Below are 21,348 nucleotides of genomic sequence, written 5' to 3'. Positions count from 1 at the left end.
AAGAGAATTCCCCTGAAGGAACAAATAGTGAAACAGACCTCTGCAGTCCAATGCAGTGGTCCCAAACCTTTTTGGAACCAGGGCCTGGTTTCGTGGAAGACAATTTTTCCACAGACTTGGGTGCAGAGGGATGGTTTTGGGATGATTCAAGCACGTTACATTTATTGTGCACTTTATTTCTATCATTATTACATTGTAATATATAATGAAATAATTATAAAACTCACAATAATGCAGAATTAGTGGGAGCCCTGAGCTTACTTTCACTTGCCACTCACTGATAGGGTTTTGATATGAGTCTGCAAGCAACTGATTTATTATAGTCTCTGTGCAGTTAGACCTCTCTGCTAATGATAATCTGTATTTGCAGTCGCTCCCCAGCGCTAGCATCACTGCTTCAGCTCCAATTCAGATCATCAGGCATTAGATTCTCATAACGAGCTCAGAACCTAGATTCCTCACATGCACAGTTCACAGCAGGGTTCATGCTCCTATGAGAATCTAATGTCGCCACTAATCTGAAAGGAGGCAGAGCTCAGGCAGTAACGCGAGCAACAGGGAGCAGCTGTAAATACTGATGAAGATTTGCCCGCTCATCTGCCACTCACCTCCTGCTGTGTGGTCTGGTTCCTAACAGGTCATGGACTGGGAACTTGTCCATGACCTGGGGGGTGGGGACCCCTGGTCCAGCAGACACCATGTTCAAAAAGGAGGTAGTAAAAATTCTGAAGGAATTAAGAAAGGCTATTGACAGAAAAGCAGATTACTGTAAAAAGGAACTAGAAACTATAAGGAGGAGCCAAGAAAAATTAGAGAATTCATTTGCTAAGATGAAAGCAGAGCTCAAGGCAATGAATAGCAGAATGAATAATGCAGAAGAAAGAATAAGTGATCTGGAAGATAAAATAAGGGAAATTACCCAATTAAAATAGGACACAGAAAGAGCCAAATGAAAAAAAATGAAAGCAATATTAGAGACCTATGGGATAATATAAAGTGTGCCAATCTATGCATAATAGGGCTTCCAGAAGGAGAAGAAACAGTAAAGGGGTTTGAAAAAGTATTTGAAGAAATTATGGCTGAAAAATTCCCAAACCTAAAGAAGGAAACAGATATCCAGATACAGGGAGTACAGAGGGTCCCAAACAAGATGAATGCAAACAGACTTACACCAAGACATATTTGGTCAACTGGGTTGACCAAAAAGTGCCTTCATTTTTTAAGTAAAAATAAAAGACACATTTTTCATTTTCACCAAGAACTTTTTTGAACAATGTATTCACCCTTTTGTTCCACTACCTTCTGCCATTTTCCAGGTAATTTCATAATTCCATCTTCCCAAAACTTTTTATCTTCTTGAGTAAAGATCTGTTCTAGGTGCCTTTCACACTCTTCCAGGGAATTGAAATTTTTTCTATTAAGTAAATTTTGTAAAGACTGAAATAAATGGAAATCTGAAGGTGCAATGTTTGGTGAATATGGTGGATGAATTAGAACTTCCCAGTCAAGCTGTAACAGTTTTTGCCTGGTCATCAAAGAAACATGTGGTCTTGTGTTATCCTAATAGAAGATTATGTGTTTTCCGTTGACTAATTCTGGATGCTTTTCATTGAGTGCTGCTCTCAGTTGGTCTAACTGGGAACAGTACTTGTTGGCATTAATTGTTTGGTTTTCTGGAAGGAGCTCATAATAGAGGACTTCCTTTCAATCCCACCATATACACAACATCACCTTTTTTAGAAGACCAGCCTTGGTGTGGTTGGTGGTGGTTCATTTCTCTTGCCCTACTATCTAGTCTGTTCCACATTACTGTACAGTATCCACTTTTTATAGCTTGTCACAGTTTGTTTTAAAAACTGAATGTTTTCATTACATTTATGTAGAGAATTGCATGTGGAAATATGGTCAAGAAGGTGTTTTTTGCTTAATTTAGGTGGAACCAAAACATCAAAGCAATTAACAACCACGCTGGTGCAAATGATTTTCAACACTTGATTTGGGTATTTTGAGTGTGTCAGCTATCTCCTGCATGCTATAATGTTGATTGTTCTCAATTAATGTCTCAATTAGATCGCTATCAACTTCAATGGGTCTACCTGACCCTGGAGCATTCTCCAGCAAGAAATCACCAGCACAAAACTTTGCAAACCACTTTTGACATGTTTGATCAGTCACAGCACCTTCTCTATACACTGCAAAAATCTTTTTTTGCCTTTCAGTTGAGTTTTTACCTTTCTTGAAATAATAAAGCATAATATGCCAAAAATGTTGGTTTTCTTCCATCTTCAGTATTAAAGTGACTACACAAAAATTCACCGATTTTGATAAGTGCATGTTGATATGACAGCTGTCACATACAATCTAACAAAATTGTTTCAAATGAAGTTAAAGACAACTAACTGCTACTAGAGCCATCTTATGGAAAAAATCCAAATGAACCTTTTGACCAACCCAACATAATAAAAATGGCAAAAGTTAAAGAGAGGATTCTAAAGGCAGCAAGAGAAAAAGAGGTCATTACAAGGGAGCCCCCATAAGTCTATCAGCTGATTTCTCTACAGAAACACTGCAGGCCAGAAGGGAGTGGCAAAATATATTCAAAGTCTTGAAAAGGAAAAATCTGCAACCTAGAATACTCTACCGAGCAAGATTACCATTTAGAATAGGAGGAGAAATAAAGAATTTCTCAGACAAGCAAAAACTAAAAGAATTACAGCAATACCAAACCTATCCAAAAAAAGAAATATTGAAAGTTCTTCTCTAAATAGAAAAGAAGCAAGAAGATATAGGAAGGAGGAAATCACAATTGGAAAGTAAATCACTTAAATTAGCCTGTATACAGATAAAAAAACAAAAAACAAAAACAAAAAACCTTTGTGAAGTGATGATAAACACGAGGAACAGCAAAAGGATAAACATGAAGATGTAAAAAAAAGGACATTAAAATCCTAAAACGTGGGGAAGGAGAGTAATAAAATGCCTCCCCCTCCCATCCTTCCCCTCCTCCTTCCCCTCCTCCTCCTCCTCCTGACTGTGTTTGATCCTGTATGACTATCAGTCTAAAGTAAGCAGATATATAGGAAGGGGTTAACATATTTGGAAAACAAGGCAACCACAATTCAAAAACATATTTACAACAGATTCACAAAAAAACATAAGGAAGAGAACACAAACATAAAATAAAAGGAAATCATCAAACCACAAAAGAAATAAAAAAGAAACAAAGAGTCAACTGGAAAGCAAGGTTTAAAATGGCAATAAATACACATGTATCAATGTTACCTTAAATGTCAACGGACTGAATGCCCCAATCAAAAGACATAGAGTGGCAGACTGGATAAAAAAAGAAGAGCCTACAATATGCTGGTTACAAGAGATTCACCTTAGGGCAAAGGACATACACAGATTGAAAGTGAGGGGATGGAAGAAGATATTTAATGCTGAAGGAAATAACAAGAAAGTGGGAATTGCAATACTCATATCAGACAAAATAGACTTTAAAGGCTATAAAAAAGCTAAAGAAGGACACTATATAATGATAAAAGGATCAATACAAGAAAAGGATTTTGCACTCATCAACATACATGCACCTAATATAGGAGCACCCAAATACATAAAACAAATACTAACAGACATAAAGGGAGGAATTAATGGGAATACAGTAATAATAGGAGACTTTAACACCACATTCACATCAACGGGCAGATCTTCTAGACAGAAAATAAGGTGATACAAATCCTAAATGATACAATAGAACAGTTAGACTTAATTCATATTTTTAGGACATTACAGCCAAAAAACCTAGAGTACACTTTTTTTTTCAAGTGCACACATAACTTTTTTTATGATTGATTGTGCACATACTAGGGTAGAAAACAAACCTCAACAAATTTATAGAAATTATTTCAAGTATCTTCTCTGACCACAATGGCATGAAACTAGAAATCAACCACAGGAAAAGAAATGAGAAAAAAAGATTGCATGGAGACTAAACAACATGCTACTAAAAAACCAATGGGTCAATGAGGAAATCAAAAAGGAAATTAAAAAATACTTTGAGCCAAATGAAAATGAAAACATGACCATAAAAAAAATGGGGCGACTTCTCTGGTGATCCAGTGGTTAAGACTCTGTGCTTCCAATGCAGGGGGCCTGGGTTCAACCCCTGGTTAGGGAACTAGATCCCACATGCTACAACTAAAGACCCTGCATGCCACAACTAAAGATCCTGTGTGCTGCAACTAAGACCCAGCACAGCAAAAATAAATAAATACACACATACATACATAAATATTTTTTTAAAAAGCAAACAAAACCCCAAAATATATGGGATGCAGCAAAAGCAGTTCTTAGAGGGAGGTTCATAGTGATACAGGCCATCCTAAAAAACAAACAAACAAACAAACAAGAAAAATCTCAAATAAACAACCTAACCTACCAGCTAAAAGAATTTAAAAAAGAACAAACAAAATGTAAAGTCAGCAGAAGGAAGGATATAATAAAGATCAAGGAGGAAATAAATAAAATAGAGATTAAAAAACAGTAGGAAAAAAAATCAATAAAACCAAGAGCTGTTTCTTTGAAACTGTGAACAAAATTTTCAAACCTCTGGCCAGGCTCACCAACAAGAAGAGAAAGAAAAGCCAAATAAACAAAATATTGATAAGAAATGAAAAAGGAGAAATCTCAACTGATACTGCAGAAATACAAAAAACTGTAAAAGAATACTATGAAAATCTATATGCCAACAAATTTGACAACATAGAAGAAATGGGCAAGTTTCTAGAAGCATACAGTCCACCAAAACTGAATCAAGAAGAAATGGGTAATTTGAACAGACTGATCACTGGAAGTGAAATAGAATCTGTAATAAAAACTTCCTACAAAGAAAAGTCCGGAACCAGATGGCTTCACAGGTGAATTCAACCAAACATACAAAGAAGAACTTACACCAATTTTTCTCAAACTCTTCCGAAAGACTGTGGAGGAGGAAACACTCCCAAAGACATCCTATGAAGCCAACATCACCCAGATATGAAAACCAGACAAAGATAGCACCAAAAAAGAAAATTACAGGCCAATGTCTTTGATGAATATAAAGGTAAAAATTCTCAACAAAATATTAGCAAAATGAATCCAACAACACATAAAAAAGATCATACACCACACATGACCAAGTGGGATTCACCCCAAGTTCACAAAGATGGTTCCACATATGCAAATCAATCAGTGTAATACACCACATTAACAAAAGACAAAAACCACATAATCATTTCAACAGATGCAGAAAAAGCATTTGACAAAACTCAACATCCATACATGATAAAAATTCTTCCCAGATTTGGTATAGAGGAAATATATCTCAACATAATAAAAGCCATTTATGACAAACCCACAGCCAATACACTACTCAAAGGTGAAAAGCTGAAATACTTCCCAATAAAATCTGAAACAAGACAAGGATGCCTGCTCTCACCACTTCTGTTCAACATAGTATTGGAAGTTCTAGCCACAGAAATCAGAGAAGGAAAAAAATATCAATAAAAGGTATCCAAATTGGATGGTAAAAGGTAAAATTGTCACTATATGCAGATGACATGATACTACATATAGAAAACCCTAAGGACTCCACACAAAAACTACTAGATCTAATAAATGAATTCAGCAAAATAGCAAGATACAAGGTTAACATTCAGGAATCAGTTGCATTTCTTTGTATTAACAATGAGATAACAGAAAGGGAATGTAAAAAAATATACGCTTTAAAATCACACCAAAAAAAACAAAAAACAAAAAAACAACCCAAGAAATAAACATGACCAAGTAGGTGAAAGACTTATATGCTGAGAACTATAAAATATCATAAATGAGGTTAAAGAGGATTCAAAGAAATGGAAAGATATCACATGTTCTTGGACTGGAAGAATTAATATTGTTAAAATGGCAATACTTTTTTCCCTGGCAAAAGTACTCAAGATGGCAAAGGAGTAGGAGGATGTGGAGTTCATCTCTCCCCACATATGCATTAAGAATACATCTATAAATGGAACAATTCTCATTGAGCACCTGCTGAACACCAGCAGAGGACCTCAGACACCTAAAAGGACAAGAAAGATCCCCACATAACTGTGTAGGACGAAAGAAACAAGAAGGGGAAAGGAAGAGGAGAGGAAGCAGGATGGGACTTGTGCCCTGGTGGAGAGCTGAAGGTAACAAGAGTTTCCCACATCTGGGGAAGCTCCTCACTGGCAAGGAGATTAGCTGGGACAAAAGGGGAGCTTCAGGGGCTTGGAGGAGAAAGCAACTGGTCTGTGGCAGGCAGGACAGAGTGAGACCTACATAGATGGTCCGTGCCACAGCCCTGCATGCCCAGCCTGAGATGGGTGTCTGCCAGTATGCATGGAGGCTGGGCACCGGAACGTGGGATTTGGAGAGCAGACCTGGGGAAGGGACTGCTGTTGGCTGCGGGGAGACAGCCTGAGAGGACAGGAGTGAGGTGCTCTGCAACTGGGAATGCTCATGGAGGAAGCCTGGACCGCCACAGAAGCAGAGCACTATTGTTGAGTGACACACAAAGGGCAGGGCCACCACTGCAGCCTCTCTCATCATGTGCCAGCCCTTGCCTCCACAGGCACTAGAGAGGGTTCCTGCGGGAGCTAGCTCACACGTCCCCACCATTGCCTCACTCGCTTCCACCTCCCCACCCCCAGCCTGGGTGGCCTGCTTGCCCCGATCACAGCCTGATGGGCTCCTCCATTCAAATTGCTGCCCCAGCACCCGCCCATCTGAGCAGCCCACTCACCCCAATCACCATCTTGGCTCCTTCCTGCCTGATGGGCTTGTGTGCTCTGGCAACCTCTGGAGCAGACTCCAGTGGGAGGACCACATACAGAAGTGGTGCTGAAACTACAGCTGAGCCCCAGGGGCCATGTGACTATCGAAGAAGAGCTGAAATCTCTCCTCGCAGCTGTGTGAACAGCAGAGTTACACCTCCACTGACAGCTTCCTAAATTCAGTACCTGTGAAACATTCAGAAGGACAAGAAGTGCTCCTGCAGCTGGGATGGGTCTGGCTTTAGTAGCTGTTGGCTTTGCGGGCATGTACACATGGGAGTTGGGCCAGGCCAGGGTCTGAGCTGCCTCCAAAGCTCCCACAGTGGGTCCAGGTACACAACTACTGCAATCCTGGGACCTGATCTCAGTGGATCTGCACTGGTGGCCTGGTGAAAACAATGCCTGAGAGTCACCAAGGCCAACTGCTGGCATATTCACAGTTAAGGTGGGACTAAGAGCAGTGCCAACAACTTTTTGAGCCCTCACAATGGGTGTAAGTGGACACAACCGAGCACACTCACAGGTGAAAAGCTACAGAGGAGGAATACTCAGTGGCTTCTCTCCCAGTGGGAGTGCTCCAATCCTGCCTACCTCACAGTGCAGCTCCAGGAACACAGTGAAGAAACAGATCTGGGGGCCTCTACTCCAACAACTAGGGAGCAGGCCCCATCCCTGACAGGGCAGTGACAACAACAAAGCAAAGGGAAGGCCCCACTTCATACCCAGGGCAAGCTCTTGTCACCATAACACCAGTCAAACCCCCTGTTAAGGGGATAATGGCACAAGCTTCTGGATCAACCTCACCAACTAGGGGGCAGACACCAGAAGCAAGATGTACTACAATCCTGCAGCCTGCAGAAAGGAAACCACAAACACAGTACATTAGACAAAATTATACAACAGAGAAATATGCTGCAGATGAAGGAGCAAGGTAAAAACCTATGAGAACAACTAAATGAAGAGAAAATAAGCAATCTACCTGAAAAATAATTCAGAGTAATTATAGTAAAGATGATCCAAGATCTTGGAAAAAGAATGAGGGCATGGGTCGAGAAGATACAAGAAATGTTTGACAAAGACCTAGCAAAATTAAAGAACAAACAGAGATGAACACTACAATAACTGAAGTGAAAAATACATTAGAAGGAATTAACAGCAGAATAACTGAGGCAGAAGAATGAATAAGTGAGCTGGAAGACAGAATGGTGACTGATGCAGAACAATAAAGAAAAAAGAAAGAAAAGAAATGAGCACAGTCTCAGACACCTCTGGGACAACATTAAACAAACCAACATTTGAATTATAGGGGCCCAGAAGAAGAAGAAAATGAGAAAGGGCCTGAGACAATATCTGAAGAGATTATAGTTGAAAAATTCCCTAACATGGGAAAGGAAATAGTCACGCAAATCCAGGAAGTGCAGTGAATCCATAAGGATAAACCCAAGGAGGAACACATCAAGACACACATTAATCAAACTAACAAAAATTAAAAAACAAAGAAAAAATATTAAAAACAACAAGGGAAAAGCGACAAATAACATAGAAAGGAATTCCCTTAAGGTTATCAGCTGATTTTTCAGCAGAAACTCTACAAGCCAGAAGGAGGTGGCGTGATATATTTAAAGTAATGAAAGGGGAAAACCTATGCCCAAGAATACTCTACCCAGCAAAGGTCTCAATCAGATTTGAGGGGGAAATCAAAAGCTTTACAAACAAGTAAAAGCTAAGAGAATTCAGCACCACCAAACCACCTTTACAACATATGCTAAAGGAACTTCTATAAGCATAGGGAAAAAAAAAAAAAGAGAGAGAGAGACCACTATGAGAAACAAGAAAATCCTAAGTGGGAAAGCTCACAGGTAAAGGAAGCAAAAGCAGGAAATCATCCATATGCAAATATCATATCAAAACCAGCAACCATGAGGAGAGTACAAATGCAGGAAATGGGAACTGCATTTGAGATTAAGAGACCACCAATGTAAAACAGCCTTGTATATACATAGACTGCTTTATCAAAACCTCATGAAAAATGCAAACCAAAAAACTAAATAGATACACACACAAAAAAGAAAAAGCAATCCAAACACATAAACATCACTAAAGACAGACATCTAATCACAAGAGAACAAAAGAGGAAGAGAAGACAAAAAGACCTACAAAAACAAACCCAAAACAATTAAGAAAATGGCAATAGAAACATACATATCAATAATTACCTTAAATATTAATAGATTAAATGCTCCAACCAAAAGACACAGACTGGTTGAATGGATACAGAAACAAGATCCTTATATATACTGTCTACAAAAGACCCACTTCAGACTTAGGGACACATACAGACAGAAAGTGAGGAAATGGGAAAAGATAACTCATTCAAATGGAAGTCAAAAGAAAGCTAGAGTAGCAATACTTATATCAGACAAAACAGACTTTAAAATAAAGAATGTTACAAGAGACAAGGACTACATAATGATTAAGGGATCAATCCAAGGAGAAGATATAATAGCTGTAAATATACACAACCCAACACAGGAGCACCTCAATATATAAGGCAAATGCTAACAGCCATAAAAGGGATAATCAACTGTAACACAGTAATAGTGGGGGACTTTAACACTCCATTTACACCAATGGACAGATCATCCAGATAGAAAATTAATAAGGAAATACAAGCCTTAAATGATACATTACACCATATATACTTAATTGATATTTCCAGGACATTTCATCTGAAAACAGCAGAATACATTTTCTTCTCAAGTGCATGTGAAACATTCTCCAGGATAGATCACATCTCAGGTCACAAATCAAGCCTCAGTAAGTTTAAGAAAACTGAAATTATATCATGCATCTTTTCCAACCACAGTGCTGAGATTAGAAATCAATTACAGGAGAAAAAGAAACAGTAAAAAACACAAACACATGGAGGTTAAACAATGTTACTAAACAACCAATGGATCACTAAAGAAATCAAAAATACCTATAGACATATGACAATGAAATCATGATGATTCAAAACCTATGGGATGCAGGAAAGCAGGTCTAAGAAGGAAGTTTATAGCTATACAGTCTTACCTTAAGAAACAAGAAAAATATCAAACAAACAACCTAACCTTACACCTAGAGCAACTAGAGAAAGAAAACCAAAAGTTAGTAGAAGGAAAGAAATCATAAAGTTTAGAACAAAAATAGATGAAATACAGATGAAGAAAACAACACCAAAGATCAATGAAACTAAAACCTGGTTCTATGAGAAAATAAACAAAACTGATAAACCTTTAGTCAGACTCATCAAGAAAAAATGGGAGAGAACTCAAATCAATAAAATCAGAAGTGAAAAAGAAGTTACAATGGTCACCACAGAAATACAAAGGATCATAAGAGACTACTACAACTATATGCCAATAAAATTGAGAATTTAGAAGAAGTGAACAAATTCTCAGAAAGGTACAAACTTCCAATACTGAACCAGGAAGAAAGAAAAAATATAAACAGACCAATTACAAATACTAAAATTGAAACTGTGATTTAAAATCTTCCAACAAACAAAAGTCCAGGAACAGATGGCTTCACAAGTGAATTCTATCAAACACTTAGAAAAGACTTAACACCTAACATTCTGAAACTCTTCCAAAAAATTGCAGAGGAAGGAACACTCCCAAACTCATTCTACAAGGCCACCCTGACCACCAAAACCAGACAAAGATATCACAAAAAAAGAAAATTTAGCCTGGAAATCCTCAACAAAATGCTAGCAAACTGAATCCAACAACATGTTAAAAGGATCACAGACCATGATCAAGTGGGATTTATTCCAGGGATGTAAGGATTCTTCAATATATGGAAATCTACCATATTAATATATTAAAGAATAAAAACCATATGTTCATTTCAATAGATGCAAAAGTAGCTTTTGACAAAATTCAACATCCATTTATGATAAACACTCTCCAGAAAGGGCCACAGAGGGAACCCACCTCAACATAGTAAAGGCCATATATGACAAACCCACAGCAAACATTCTCAATGGTGAAAAATTGAAATCATTTGCTCTAAGATCAGGAACAAGACAAGGGTGTCCACTCTCACCACTATTATTCAACATAGTTTTAGAATTCCTAGCGACGGCAATCAGAGAAGAAAAAGAAATAAAAGGAATCCAAATTGGGAAAGAAAAAATAAAACTGTCACTGTTTGCAGATGACATGATACTATACATAGAAAATCCTAAAAATGCCCCAAAAAACTACTAGAGTTAATCAATGAATTTGGTAAAGTTGCAGGATACAAAATTAAAACACAGAAATCTCTTGCATTCCTATACACTGACGACGACAGGGCAGAAAGAGAAATTAAGGAAACAGTCTCATTTACCATTCAGTGAAAATAATAAAATACCTAGGAATAAATCTAACTAAGGAGGCAAAAGGCCTGTACACAGAAAACTATAAGACACTCTTGAAAGAAATCAAAGATGACACAAACAGATGGAAAGATATACCATGTGCTTGGATTGGAAGAATCAATATTGTAAAAATGACTACACTATCCAAAGTGAACTACAGATTCAATGCAATCCCTATCAAACTACCAACGGCATTTTTCATAGAATTAGAACAAGAAATTTCACAATTTGTATGGAAACACAAAAGACCCTGAATAGCCAAATCAATCTTGAGAAAGAAAAACAGAGCTGAAGGAATCAGGTGCCCTGACTTCAGACTATACTACAAAGCTACAGTCATCAAGACAGTATGATACTGGCACAAAAACAGAAATATAGATGAATGGAACAGTATAGAAAGCCGAGAGATAAACCAAAGTACATATGGTCACCTTATCTTTGACAAGGAAGGCAAGAATATACAATGGAGAACAAACAGCCTCTTCAATAACTGGTGCTTGGAAAACTGGACAGTTACATGTAAAAGAGTGAAATTAGAATACTCCCTAACACCATACACAAAAATAAACTCAAAATAGATTAAAGGCCTAAATATAAGGCCTAATACTATAAAAGTCTAAGAGGAAAACATACGCAGAACACTCTTTGACATAAATCGCAGCAAGATCATCTTGATCCACCTTCTAAAGTAATGAAAATAAAAACAAAAATAAACAAATGTGACCTAATTAAACTTAAAAGCTTTTGCATAGCAAAGGAACCCATAAGCAAAATGAAAATACAACCCTCAGAAAGGGAGAAAATATTTGCAAATGAAGCAACCGCCAAGGGATTAATCTCCAAAATATACAAAGAGCTCAGGCAGCTCAATATAAACAAAAAACAAAAAACAAAACCACAACACTCAATCAAAAATTGGGCAGAAGATCTAAAGAGACATTTCTCCAAATAAGACATACAGATGGCTGAAAAGCACATGAAAAGATGTTCAAAATCACTAAATATTAGAGAAATGCAAATCAAAAGTACAATCAGGTATCCCCTCACACGGGTCAGAATGGCCATCATCAAAAAATCTATAAACGATAAATGCTGGAGAGGGTGTGGAGTAAAGGGAACCCTCCCATACTGTTGGTGGGAATGTAAACTGGTACAGCCACTGTGCAGAACAGTATGAAGGTTGCTTAAAAAACTAAAAATAGAGCTACCATATGATCCAGCAATCCCACTCCTGGGCATATAACCAGAGAAAACTGTACTTCAAAAAGATACATGCACCCCAATGTTCACTGCAGCACTATTCACAACAGCCAGGACATGGAAGCCACCTAAATGTCCACCAACAAAGAAATGGATATAGAAGATGTGGTACATATATACAATGGAATATTACTCAGCCATAAAAAATGAAATAATGCCATTTGCAGCAACATGGATGGACCTAGAGATTGTCATATGGAGTGAAGGAAGTCAGAGAAAGAAAGTGAAATATCACATGATATTGCTTATATGTGGAATCTAAACAAGGGTACAAATGAACTTATCTACAAACCAGAAAGAGACTCACAGACATAGAGAACAAACTTATGCTTACCAGGGGATATGGGGGGGTGGAGGGATAAACTGGTAGATTGGCATTCACGTATACACATTACTATATATAAAACAGACTAATAAGGGCCTGCTGTATAGCACAGGGAACTCTACTCAATGTAATCGCCCATATGGGAAAAGAATCTAAAAAAGAGCAGATATATGCATATGTATAACTGATTCACCTTGCTGCACACCTGAAACGAACACAACATTGTAAATCAACTATATGCCAATAAAAATTTTTAAAATGTCAATAATACCCAAAGGAATCTACAGATTTAATCTGATATCTGTCAAATTACCCATGACATTTTTCACAGAACTAGAACAAAGAATCCAAAAATTTATATGGAACCATAAAAGACCCAGAATGCCAAAGTAATCTTCAGGGAAAAAAACAGGGAAAACAAACAAACAAAAACCTTCCAAAGCAGGAGGTATAACACTCCCAGACCTCAGACAATACTACGAAGCTACAGTAACCAAAACAGGGTAGTATTGGTACAAAAACAGACATGTGAAAAAAAAAAAAACAGAAAACAAAAACAGACATGTGGATCAATGAACAGAATAGATAGCCCAGAAATAAACCCACGCATCTATGGTAAATTAATCTTTAACCACAGAGGCAAGACTATAAAATGGGAAAAAGTCTCTTTAGCAAGTGGTGCTGGGAAAGTTGGACAGCTGCATGTAAATCAATGAAGTTAGAACACACCCTCACACCATGCACAAAAATAAACTCAAAATGGCATAAAGACTTAAACATAAGACATGACACCATAAAACTCCTAGAAGAGAGCATAGGCAAAACATTCTCTGACATAAATTGTACAAATGTTTTCTTAGGTCAGTCTCTCAAGGCAATAGAAATAAAAACAAAAATAAACAAATGGGACCTAATTAAACTTACAAGCTTTTGCACAGCAAAGTTAACAATAAAAAAATGAAAAGACAACTTATGGAATGGGAGAGAAAATATTTGCAAATGATGAGACTGACAAGGACTTAATCTCCAAAATATACACACAGCTCATACAACTCAACAACAAAAACAAAAACAAAAAAAAAGCCAACCCAGTCGAAAAATGGGTAGAAGACCTGAATAGACATTTCTCCAAAGAAGACATACAGATGGCCAATAGGCACATGAAAAGATGCTCAACATCATTAATTAACAGAGAAATGCAAATCAAAACTATAATGAGGTACTATCCCACACCTGTCAGAATGGGCATCATTAAAAAGTCTACAAATAACAAATGCTGGAGAGGGTGTGGAGAAAACGGAACCCTCCTACATTGCTGGTGGGAATGGAAATTGGTACAACCACTATGCAGAACAGTATGGAGGTTCCTCAAAAAACTGAAAATAGAACTACCATATGATCCAGCAATCCCACTCCCGGGCAGGTATCTGAAGAAAACCATAATTCAAAAAGATACATGCACCCCAATGTTCATTGCAGCACTATTTACAATAATCAAGACATGGAAACAATCTAAATGTCCATCAACAGAGGAATGGATAAAGAAGATGTGGTACATATATACAATGAAATATTACTCAGCCATTAAAAAGAATGAAATAATGCCGTTTGCAGCCACATGGATGGACCTAGAGATTATAATACCAAGTGAAGTAAGACAGACAGAGAAAGACAAATATACAACATCACTCTTATGTGGAATCTAAATTTTTTAAAATGATACAAATCAATTTATTTACAAAACAGAAACAGACTCACAGACTTCAAATTTCAAAAACAAGCTTACGGTTACCAAAGGGGAACGGTGGCGGGGGCAGGAGGGATACATTAGGAGTTTGGGATTAACATATACACACTACTACATATAAAATAGATAACCAACAAGGACCCACTGTACAGCACAGGGAACTCTACTCAGTATTCTGTAATAACCCATATGGGAATAAAATCTGAAAAAGAATGAATATATGTATATGTATAACTGAATCACTGTGCTGTGCATCTGAAACTAACACAACATTGTAAATCAAGTATATGCCAATAAAATTTTTTTAAAAAGAATCTACAAACAAGTAACGGCACTTTGCAATATAGTCCTGACTTTCATGTTAAATCAGATCGTGTGAGGCTTGAATGCAACTTCCAGAAAGTCTGTGTAATGTAAATGTGGCCATGTTTAAGCCACAATGTTTTACTCCACAGTAATTCAGTATTTATCTATGGAGACGAGGCAAATATTTAGCATGAAGGAAATGAGCAGGTAGGGAAAAGACCCAGTTATCTACCAAGTGTGGAAGAATTCATAACAAACATATTTTCAGTGGTCCTTGTACTTCAAACCTGGGTATGTCACTTTATTTCTCCTTTACAGAACAACAGCAAATACTAAGGATATAGACTTATAACTCCATATGTGCCAGACACTCTTTCAAATGGTTTTTTGGTATTAATTCATTTGATCCTCATAGTATCCCATAATGTAGATACTCTATTTATTCCTACTTTATAGTTGAAGAGCAAAAAGGCATCAATGGGCTTATGATGACCAACCAAAAGGAGCAGTGCCCGCGCTGTAGTATCAGAAGATTCTTTCCTTAAATTTATTTTTATTGTGTTCCTCCTCTCCTTTTTTTCTGCCACCCTGACCCAGGAATTCAAGTGATCAGCCAAAAATGTCGGCGGAGCACCCTAAGGTTGTTTGTAAATCAATGAAGCAAAAAAGAGAAAAGACACCAAGAACTAGTATTAGGAAAGAAAAACAAATGCAGTATAGACTTTTTAACTTATTAGAGACTAGCATTAACTTTAAGCCTATAAATTGGAAAACTTAGATAAAAGAAGCTATTTTCTACAAAAACAGAACCTAACAAATTTTCCCAAGAAGAAATATAAAACAAATAAAAATTAAAAATTTGATCAGGAGTCAAATCTCCACAAAAAAGCACCAGGTCCAGATGGACCAGGTCAGAGAAATGAGAAAGAGGGAAAGCTACTGAATTCATTTTGAGTTTATTTTGACCTCATTACCCAAACTCAAAAAGAACAGTGAGGGGACTTCCCTGGTGGTGCAGTGGTTAGGAATCCGCCTGCCAATGCAGGGGACACGGGTTCAAGCCCTGGTCCAGGAAGATCCCACATGCTGCACAGCAACTAAGTCCGTGTGCCACAACTCCTGAGCCTGTGCTCTAGAGCCCATGAGCCACAACTATTGAGCCCACATGCCACAACTACTGAAGCCCGCGTGCCTAGAGCCTGTGCTTCACAACAAGAGAAGCCACTGCACTGAGAAGCTGGTGCACCGCAACAAAGAGCAGCCCCCACTCTCCACAACTAGAGAAAGCCTGCGTGCAGCAATGAAGACCCAACGCAGTCAATAAATAAGTAAATAAATAAATAAATATTTTTAAAAAAAAGAACAGTGAAAGAACAACAACAAGAAAAAGACCAATCTCACTTATAAACCAGACGCAAATATCTGTGGTAAAATATTAGAAAATTATTAAGTTTATGTTTATATATGTACATTCATATACACACATAAACATGTATATGTACATATACATGCGTACATAACATACTAAAATGACATAGTCATGTGAAATGTGAAAAATACATAACAATAAAAATATTATATCCAAGAAGAATTTATCCTAGAAATATAAAGATGATGAAACATTATAAATTCTACTAATGTAATAATGTGAAAGACCTTTGGAAAAAATTAACTTGGATCCATACCTCAAACAAAGCACAGATGAATTTCAAAGAAGAAAACATTGGAGAAGTGTAGGGAAAGCCTTTGTAACCATGATTCAAAATTTAGAAACTGTAAAAAATTGTTTATTTGCATAAAAATTAATGTCTGTGCAAAAAATAAGTAAATTCAAAATGTGAATTTTACTTTGGTAACAAATACTGCAATTCATCACAAGGAGCTCATCTCTTTAATATATAAAGAGCTCCTAGAAATCAGGAAGGAAATAGGCAAATGTCAGTAAAATGCACAAATATTAAGTGTACAGTTCAATGAACTCTGGCGAATGTATACAGCCATGTGACCATGACCAAGAACAGAATACAGTCCACCTCCCTTTCGGCAGAACGTTTCCTCACAACTCTTGTTAGTCAATTTAGCTACTCTGACCAGGCAGGCAATCATTATCCTGATTTCTACCATTTGCTTTGTTTTACTTGTTTTTAGCATTCTTAAAAATTGGGAACACAAAGATCCTTTCCATCATGTCACTACTTTTATTTAAAATAGCACTATAGGTCCTTTGTAGTGTAATATGACAGGGAAAGGAAATAAAAGGCATAAAGTTTGGAAAGGAAGAAATAAAATTGAAAATTTTCATAAACAATATGATTATCCGGAAAACCCAAGAGAATTTACAATTACTACAACAAAAGAGAGAGCTCAACACGTTTGCTGGATATAAGATGAAAATACCCAAGCCTATAACAGTTTTATCTACCAGCAACAACTGAAATGATACTTTAAAAATTTCTCCATTCACAGTAGCAATAAAACCAAAAGGTACCTAAGAATAAATCTAACAAAATAATTTGGAAAGCAGTTTGGCAAAAACCAGTAAAGTTGTAGATGTGCTTACTATAACCTCAGAAAGAACACTTCTAGATATATCCTGAGAAGTCTCACACATGTGTTAGAAGGAGTGGGTAGGGGGTAGAAGGAGTGGGTAGGGGGTAGAAGAAAGGTAGGGGGTAGAAGGAGCAGGTAGGGGGTGGAAGAAGAAGGTAGGGGGATTCTTGTTACAGCCCTGATTCTTATCACACACTGAGAAACAAACACAGAGACAAAACAACACTAAAGTCCATCAATAAAGAATGGACACATAAGTAAATGGAATAATATGCAGTAGTTAAAAATGAACACTTCAAATCTCTATGTATCAAAGAGGCCATCAAATACTTAATGTTGAGCGGAAAAGAAAAACATATTGCAAAAGGGTTCAGACAGCATGAGAAGAATTAAAAACATGGATGGACCTAGGGATTATCATACTTAGTGAAGTATGTCAGAAAGACAAATATATGATATCACTTATATGTGGAATCTAAAATATGATACAAATGAACTTGTTTATAAAACAGAAACAGACTCACAGACATAGAAAACTTATGGTTATCAAAGAGAAAGGGGGTGGGGGGAATAAATTAGGAGTTTGGGGTTAGCAGATATAAACTATCATATATAAAATAGGCAAACAAGATCCTACTGCATAGCACAGGGAACTATATTCAATATCTTGTAATAAACTATAATGGAAAAGAATTTGAAAATGAAAATATAGAGACATATATACACATGTGTATATATATATATACAGACATACATATAACTGAATCACTTTGGGGTACACCAGAAACTAACACAACATTGTAAATCAACTATACTGAAATAAAATATTTAAATAAATAAATGGGCACAGGTACAGAGCTAAAAAAAAGAATTAAAACAAACTAACAAAGTAATATTGTTTACGAATATATTGTATTTAAGGAATAGATAAAGATATAGACAGCAACATCAGGTTGTTTACAGGAGAGGGAGGAGAATCAGGGGAGCAAATCCTTAACTGCCTGTGAAATTTATTTCTTCTGAAATCTGGAGCAAGATGGCAGAATGTTAATATTTACTGAATTTGAGTGGAAAGAATGTGGTGATATACCATGACATATTTTTACATATATGAAATTCTTCCCACTTTATAAACTAATTGACCTATAACGCTGCACACGGAGGAAAGGTACACGGGTTTGCAGCCCCCGAGCCTCAGTTAACTCACCTGCAAGTTGGAGATGAGTAGCACCTGCCTGGGCTCCTCTCAGTGTTGTTGTCAGGATACGAAGACGTTTAATAAGCAGTGAAGTTCCACGCAGCTAACATTAGTATTACTATTGAGGTTTACGACTGCATCGCACACTCTGCTCTTGAAAACTGGGCGTCTACCTTCCAGTCCAGGGTTTTCAGCTTTCACGCAGAGATACCTCGCAACCCTCTAGCCTGTCCCAAAGACTCCCACCTATTCCCAAGCATCCTAGCCACCTCCCCCAACTCCCATCTACCCCTGCGCTTCCTACCCACCCCCCACCAAGCTTCCCCCGCCTACCATCAGGACAGGTGGGACTTATTCCCAGTTGCCTAATGCAGAAAAAGACGAGAGCCTGGAATCTCGTTGAAAGGACTCAGATCCCCCTACAGAGCACATCATTCTGCTTCTTAGCCAAGCCACTCATTCCTTCCCAACTCAGGCTCCCAACAGCCTCGCCAGTTGTCCCAAAGCCCACTGGGGCTGGGAGGCAGTCATTAGTGGTGCCCATGGACTAAAGAGGAGGACCTTTCCGCTTTTCTGAACAGGTTTATGGTTTTATGTTTCTGACTTTTTTGGCCAAGCTGTGTGCCTTGCAGGATATTAGTTCCCCAACCAGGCACTGAACCCAGGGCCATGGCAGTGAAAGCGAGTCCTGACAATTGGACCACCAGGGAATTCCCTTCTGCTTTTCTTTTGGAGCAAATTTTGCAGATTTCAAGAACATGATGGGGATGATCTCCAGTTTAGGCTTCTAATGCATGTGGGAGGAGGCTGGAGGTACAGCTCTGTGCCTGGAGCAGCAAACAGGCCTGCCCAGAGCAGGAAGATAGGGTGGTTCTCCAGTCCTTCTCCTGAGAAGCTGAGGGTGCAAAGTAATGGGACTAGTTTCCATGAGCCAGGAAGATTCACTTACAGTTCCTCCTCCCTGAGTGTGAGCGTGAGTGTGGGTGTGTGGGTGTGTGTAACACAGGTACTGTGCTTAGTGCTTCCACGTATATGATCTTGTAATAATCGTCTGGGGTTATGTCATTATACTTTCTTTAAAGATGTGGAAACTAAAGCTCAGAGAGGTTAAACAACTTGCCAAAAGTCATCTAGATCATTTATGGCAAAGCCATAATTCAAGGCCAGACCTTCCTGCTCTAAGAGCATGTCTTAATCCATCACCTCTTCTATTTCATGGAGGCCACAATAGGGATGATGTTTTGCTGTATATTAGAAACACAACCTGTTGACTCATTTAATCCTTGAGCACTGGGGTCCTGCCCATGTTTTTTAATATAATGTCTGATTCCTGAAAGGTGCTCCATCCATATATGCAAACCAAGTCATATTCAGAAAGTAAGTCAAGCTTCCTTTAATTTGGGAAATTCTACAAAGGAACCAAAGAGCAATGGTCTTCACCAGAGCTGGTGCTTCTTAAATTAGTAAGCAGCTCAGATCTGGGAATATGTTGGTGGGGAAAAAAAAGGACTTTTCTGCAAGCTTAGATTTAGTGACCTCATAATGTAATGTCTGGTGATTCTTTGTTGCAATACAAGCAAGGTACATTATTTCACTTTTTTCCGTTAAAACCTTATAGATGAGGAAACTGGGGCTTATAAAGAGTAACTTGCCCACAGCCACCCAAATGGTAAGTGTCAGCACTGTGACTGTGAACATGTGACAGCCTCTGGCTCCAGTGTCCCTGAGCCCAGCCTCTACCCTGAACTGAAACAGCAGGAATTCACCCCTCAGGATTTGTGATTTTGCTGCCAGGTTCTTGGTGTGGGTGAGTGTGAGGCCTGCACACGGCCACCTTGGGCCCTCTCCATCTGGCCTCTTGGTGACTGCTCTTTTTCAGCTGCTCTGGGTCTACCACCCAAACTTTGGGAGGTAACTCTTTGGGAAAATTCATTTTTTATTCATCATATATTCTTGTCCTATTGCTACACACACAGTCTGGGGCATGTCTGTGCTTTGGCGTTTCTTTGGCCTCACTCTTCATTAGAACCTGAGCCCCTGTATCCTGCCTCATGTGGGTGGCATGGAGGAGCCCACAGAAAAATGTAAATGATAAGCTTCCTCCACTGATCTCAAACTAACATATGATGATCCCCCAAGCAAATATTTTGGAAAAAAAAAATCCTCATTCAGAAAATAACTCCAGTGGAAGGCTAAACCATTATTACTATTTTAAGTAAAGATGGAGAGTTTAAATCTCTTGCAGTTCACAAAGGCATGGAAAAACCAAGGCCATCTCCTATTGTGCTAATTTACTCCATCATTAAAAAACATTATTTTTGTATTGAAAATAACACAGACATGTTATGTAATTGAAAGCAAAATTCTCCTGAGTTTTAAGATAAAACTAAAGACATCAAAAAATGTCAAATTTGCAGCAGGTAGCTTTAGGTTACAATCCAACAAATGCTCACTTGGAGCTTCCTATCTGCCAGGCACAGTGCAGAGCTCCCAACTAGAGCACTGAGTAGGGAAGTGCCTTTCTGTTTCTTCCAGAACCTGAACTCTAGTGAGAAAAATAGATATGAAAGCAGTACTTCTGGGACTTCCCTGGTTGTGCAGTGGTTAAGAATCCGCCTGCCAATGGAGGAGACACGGGTTCAAACCCTGGGCCAGGAAGATCTCACATGCCACGGAGCAACTAAGCCTGTGTGCCACAACTACTGAGCCTGTGCTGTAGAGCCC

The sequence above is a fragment of the Hippopotamus amphibius genome, chromosome 5 (genome assembly GCF_030028045.1).
Source record: "Hippopotamus amphibius kiboko isolate mHipAmp2 chromosome 5, mHipAmp2.hap2, whole genome shotgun sequence".
In the NCBI taxonomy this organism is placed as follows: Eukaryota; Metazoa; Chordata; class Mammalia; order Artiodactyla; family Hippopotamidae; genus Hippopotamus; species Hippopotamus amphibius.
Note: the sequence above shows the minus strand (reverse complement) of the source record.